Raw genomic sequence first — 6,000 nt, 5'->3', positions numbered from 1 at the left:
AATTTCTTAACTACCGACCTCCTCTTGTTACACCTGAAACACTGTCATGGTGGACGACAGTCTGAAAAATGACGAGGTACTCAAGAGAGCTGTTATCAGTTGGTTCAATTCTCAGGCAGAGAAATTTTATACCGTGGGGCTGAAGAAACTAGTGCAACGTTACAAAATCTGCGTAGAAGTGAAGGTGGTTACGAGGAAAAGTAAAGCACGTAGTTTCTAGGGAAAGTGATAGCTCAAATAAAAGATTTTTCCAACCGATAAATGTTTTACTACCGAATAGCCGTTACTTCGAATACTCTTGGTTTATACAGTGTGTCCCAGAAATGTCGCGACAGATTTCGAGGGATTTAGAGGGTTTCTTAGAGAACAAACCGAGGATAGGACCCAGTGTCCGGAAACGTCATCCAACGACGCTATAGGACGTTGAGTTACAGGTGCCGGCACTGCTACTAGGCCAACCCCTCGAAAGCAATCGTGACTTTGTACGCTGACGGACCGCAAGCGGAATGATGTCTCGCGCCGGCCGCTGTGACCGAGCGGTTCTAGGCGCTTCAGTCTGGAACCACGCTGCTGCTACGGTCGCAGGTTCGAATCCTACCTCGGACATGGATGTGTGTGAGGTCCTTAGGTTAGTTAGGTTCGGCCGCTGTGACCGAGCGGTTCTAGGCGCTTCAGTCTGGAACCACGCTGCTGCTACGGTCGCAGGTTCGAATCCTACCTCGGGCATGGATGTGTGTGATGTCCTTAGTTTAGTTAGGTTCAAGTAGTTCTAACTTCTAGGGGACCGATGACCTCAGATGTTAAGTCCCGTAGCGCTCGGAGCCATTTGAAACTTTTTTTTTTTATGTCTCGCAGTGCTGTTTGTTATTCAGTGATCGCGACAGAATGCCACGATCGCCAGCGGAGAAGATGGAGCTAGCTGCTGAGTAGAAAGGCCTTGACTCCTACGAATGCGATACTCTGTTGCGTCAGTGCACAATGGTTTCGAACGTGGGTTTCCATCCGCACTTTATTTTTCTCCTGGAACTCTCTAAAATCTCCATCGTTTTTCGGTGTACTGGAAAAAATAAACTGCAGATGGAAACCCGTGTCTGAAACCGTCATACACCAAGGTAAGAGAACACCACATTCATCGAAGACGAGGCCTTTCTACGCATCAGCTAGCTCCATCTTCCCCAATGGCGATCGTGGCATTCTGTCGCGATCACTGAATAACAAACAACGTTGCGAGACTTTCCGCTTACCGTCCGTCAGCGTACGACGTCACTTTTGTTGTCGAGGGGATGGCCTAGTGGCAGGTGCGAGTACCTTGACTCGACACTCTGTAGCGTCGTTGGACGACCTTTCCTAACATCGATTCCTATCCTCTTCTTGTTCCTCACGATACCCTCTACAGACCCTCGAATTTTGCGCAGTGTTTCTGGGACACCCTGCATAATTTATTTTATTTTGGACCAATTCGGACAAACGGACATCATCAACAGCCCCATGGGAATGAAGTTTCTCAAGACGGCAAGAATGCCGGATATAAGTTGTGAGTAGGCTGTTTAGGTTTTCTTATTGGTAACGCCACGTAGCGCTCTGTATGAAAATCACTGGCTGTGCTGTGTGCAGTCTGTGGCTGGTTTGCATTGTTGTTGGCTATTGTAGTGTTGGGCAGTTGGCTGTTAACAGCGCGTAGCGTTGCGCAGTTGGAGGTGAGCCGCCAGCAGTGGTGGATGTGGGGAAGTGAGATGGCGGAGTTTTGAGAGCGGATGATCTGGACGTGTGTCAATCAGAAACAGTACATTTGTAAGGTTTCAAAGTGTCCTAAGAGTCATTCGCGGTGGCATCTCTGAATAAAATCTTCTCAATTTTCAAGCCGCGTCAATTCGAATAAAACAGTTTCCACCTAGTATGGTCAAGTTGTTCCGTCATGTTCTAACGACAACGAACTGCTTGTACCGAATATTATGAAATGACGGAGGGCAAAGCGATGGGCTCACCACTGTCTCCGACACTCGCGAATTTCTTCACGGACTGCTTCTAGGAGAAGGCTCTGAACTCGGTGCGTTGCGTCCTTTTTGCTTCCTAAGGTGCGTCGATGGCACCTTCTTGGTATGGACTCACAGTGAAAATACACTGCAGCAGTTCGTCGATCACAAGAACAGTGTCCATCCCAACGTTAATTTATCTTCGAGATGGAGAAGGATGGCAAGCTAACGTTCTTGGATGTTTCCCTTGAGCGGAAGGCAGGAGGCCGATTTGGTCACTGTGTACAGAAACCGACGCACACTGATCGATACTTGAACACCGATAGTTTTCACCACCCTCTATAGATGAAAGCGGTCCTGAACACGTTAACACACATAGCAAGAGTTAAGAGACCACCTACAGTCTGAACTGCAGCCCTTGAGGTACGTATTATAGCAAGAGAAACATTGGAAATGCTTTCAGGTGCCACCGTAGAGCCGGCCGCCGTGGTCTCGCGGTTCTAGGCGCGCAGTCCGGAACCGTGCGACTGCTACGGTCGCAGGTTCGAATCCTGCCTCGGGCATGGATGTGTGTGATGTCCTTAGGTTAGTTAGGTTTAAGTAGTTCTAAGTTCTAGGGGACTGATGAGCACAGCTGTTAAGTCCGACAGTGCTCAGAGCCATTTGAACCATTTTTGCCACCGTAGAAGGACGCCTTGTGAATCGGCAGAAGAGGCCAAACCAGCTGAAGTCCTGCCATACTATGTGGCAACGAGCAGCAAGTTTGGATGTGCGCTGCAGAGATATCGACTGAGAACAGTGTTGCGGCCCTCTCCGAAGATACAAGATATACTGCTCCCTTTTAAAGACTGCATAGCTCTTCCGATAGTGTCCCTTGCAAATGCGGCAGCATCTATATGGGTCAGTCAATTCGCACTGCTGGAGAGAGCTGTATCGAGCACAAGCGACATATTAAACAAAGGGAGCTCAACAAGACGACCATAACAGCGCATTGCTTGGAAAACGGACACAAAATGCAGTTTGAAAACACAGGAGTCTTGGTTCACGCGTCAACATACTGGGATTCCGTTATAAAAGAGACGGCTGAGATTAGAATGAACAACAACAGTTTTAAAAGAGATCAGAGGTGCACACTTAATAGGGTGTGGGAGCGGACTTTGGGTGTCGAAAGAAATCAACGAAGAGTGCTGGACGCTTGTAGCGGGGCGGGAGTTGCAGTTTCAAACGGGGCGCCGACCCCTTGCACCACGTGACGTCACTTGGTACCGCGCGAGGGCCACGAGAAAGACAGGCCGCGGCAGGTACATCACGAAAGCAGGCTTGAGCTCGTTCGTTCGCGTAACTCAGCAGACAAATGCGTTTCTAAACCTGTTAACTCGCAACTGGGTGTGTACGTACTAACGGGAATTGCATCTTCTACTGGAATATGGTATTATGAACTCTTACTGATTACTAGTCGTACAACAAAATTTAAGATCAATTCTCGACATAAATGGTATTACGGCTTATTTGTAGCATTTATTATCTTCTGCGTAACAGTCCTCATTTCATACAAGTAGTGGTGCTTTATGCAACTGATAATCATTCTGACATGATTTTAATTTTATTGTACCCCAGAACAGCCGTAACAAAATATTAGTAGGCCTATGTACTTCCTGTCATTGTGCGACTAATAACTGTAACATTCCATAATAATAGATTCCAGTAGAAGATGCAATTCTCGTTTTCACGTACACGCCCAGTTACTCGTTAACAGGTGCAAAAAGGCAGTTTTCTGCTGAGTTGAGCGAGGGAGCGAGCGAGCGAGCTCGGCCTACCTTCGTGACGTACGCGCCGCAGCCTGCCTTTCCCGTAGACCTCGGTCCCACGTCGGGCGGAGCTGCTACGAGCTGCCCTACCAGCTTCTGCGCATGCGTCGTTTCGGCCCTCTCTGATTGGTGCCAGAGGCCCCAATCGTGGCTACGTAAGTGGAAAATCGCGCCCCGGCAGTCAGTCGTTTTAACCCTGACGACGATAGCGGAGATGGCCATAGAAAGCTCCAGAATTTTATTCGAATTGACGCAGCTTGAAAACCGAGAAAATTGTATTCAATACCGGATATATTTTATACTCCAGCGACCGTTTCCACACAAGACAAACGAACATAGAAATAAATCTATAGATAAGTTTAAATCCGTGTAATGCATCGTTGCTGGCCGGTGTGGCCGAGCGGTTGTAGGCGGTTCAGTCTGGAACCGCGCGACCGCTACAGTCGCAGATTCGAATCCTGCCTCAGGCATGGATGTGCGTGATGTGCTTAGGTTAGTTAGGTTTAAGTAGTTCTAAGTTCTAGGGGACTGATGACCTCAGCTGTTAAGTCCCATAGTGCTCAGAGCCATTTGAACCAGTGCATCGCTAATGATGAGAAATATATAAGACAATAACATACAAATAATCATGAATTAATACCATGACTCATAACTTCGACAGATACTTGTATATCAACTTATTCGTATGCTAGTCATTATGTGTGCCACGTAACAGGTTGACGTCAGCTGTCGTTATTGATCTGTCTCACATGATCCCCAAATAGCTAAGTAGTGGCATACTTGAGGGGCACAGCTGCCTCATAGCTCAAGAAATAACGAATTTATTTCCACTGAAATTGGTGGTTTATTGAGTAGTTTAACCACTGCAATAGGGCGGAGTGAGGAAGACGCCTACCCACACTTCAGCTGGTGCCCACATAGTGTCAATACAAAGCGGCGCGAAAACGCACTTTTGCCAGTGCTGTGTGTCTTCCCGAGATCTCGTGGGCTGGAGCTCTGCAACACCTACCTGCTTCCACGTAACTGTAAAATTTTCGTGCGACGCACTTCCTCCATATACATTATGCACATGATAAGAAGGTTTCGAGTGTTTTAGTTGGGACAGGCTTTGTTGTAATAACCAAATTATGACAGAATTACTACTGAAAAAAAAATCGGGATCCTTGCCCAAATAATTGATAAACCAAAGACAGTGCTCACATTGAACTGCGGTCTGCCAAGCGGGTCCTATAAATTTACTACGCACAAAACATTCACGTCTTGCAAATCAACACTACGAATCTGAGCCCTTCCTGGGAGGCAATACCAAAGGCGAACATTTGGCCATCAGCTATTTATGACTACCGTCAAGACGACACAGGCACGAATTGCTATAGCGAACAACGACGCACCACGAAGGAATTATCCGAATGGGATGTAAATGCGCAGATGTGATGTACTGTACGGACGAACAAGTGATTACAAGTTCAGAAAAATTGAATGATGTATGCAAGATGAACAAAATGAACAAGTCAATAACGTGTTGGCCCACCTCTGGCCCTTATGCAGGCAGTTATTAGGCTTGGCGTTGATTGATGGAGTTGTTGGATATCCTGCTGAGGGATATCGAGTCAGATTCTGTCCAACTGGCGCGTTAGATCGTCAAAATGCAGAGCTAGCTTGAAGGTCCTGTCTATAATGCTCCCAAAGTTCTAAAATGGAGGAGAAATCCTTGCTGGCCAAGATAGGGTTTGGCAAGGGCGAAGACAAGTAGTAGAAACTCGCCATGTGCAGGCGGGCATTATCTTTCTGAAATGTGATCCCAGAATGGCTTGCCATGAAGGACTGCAAAACGAGGCGTGGAATACCGTCGACGAACCGTTCTGCTGTAAGGGTGCCGCGAATGACAACCAAAGGAGTCCTGAACCCCAGATCTTCATTTCTGGTTGCCAGGCCACATGGTGGGAGACAGCCGGGTTGGTATCCCATCGCTGTCTGATGCCTTTCCTTTGTTTTTAATGCCACTTAAAGTTATTTTGACTTTTCAGTACGCTGAATCTTTCATTCCGAAAGACATTTCGCTTTCGATTTTTGTAATTTTTTTCTCTAGCCTTTCCTCTTTATATTTCCTGCAGTAGAAATCAATATAATTCCCATGTGACATACTGCTATATTTTTTTTCTCTTCCTAACTATTTTTGTGTATCTTTCTTTTGTTGATCAACAGAAGTATTTCTTCTG

Source organism: Schistocerca cancellata, chromosome 5 (genome assembly GCF_023864275.1).
Source record: "Schistocerca cancellata isolate TAMUIC-IGC-003103 chromosome 5, iqSchCanc2.1, whole genome shotgun sequence".
Classification (NCBI taxonomy): domain Eukaryota; kingdom Metazoa; phylum Arthropoda; class Insecta; order Orthoptera; family Acrididae; genus Schistocerca; species Schistocerca cancellata.
The sequence above is the reverse complement of the archived record's forward strand: the minus strand, read 5'-3'. Positions refer to the sequence as shown.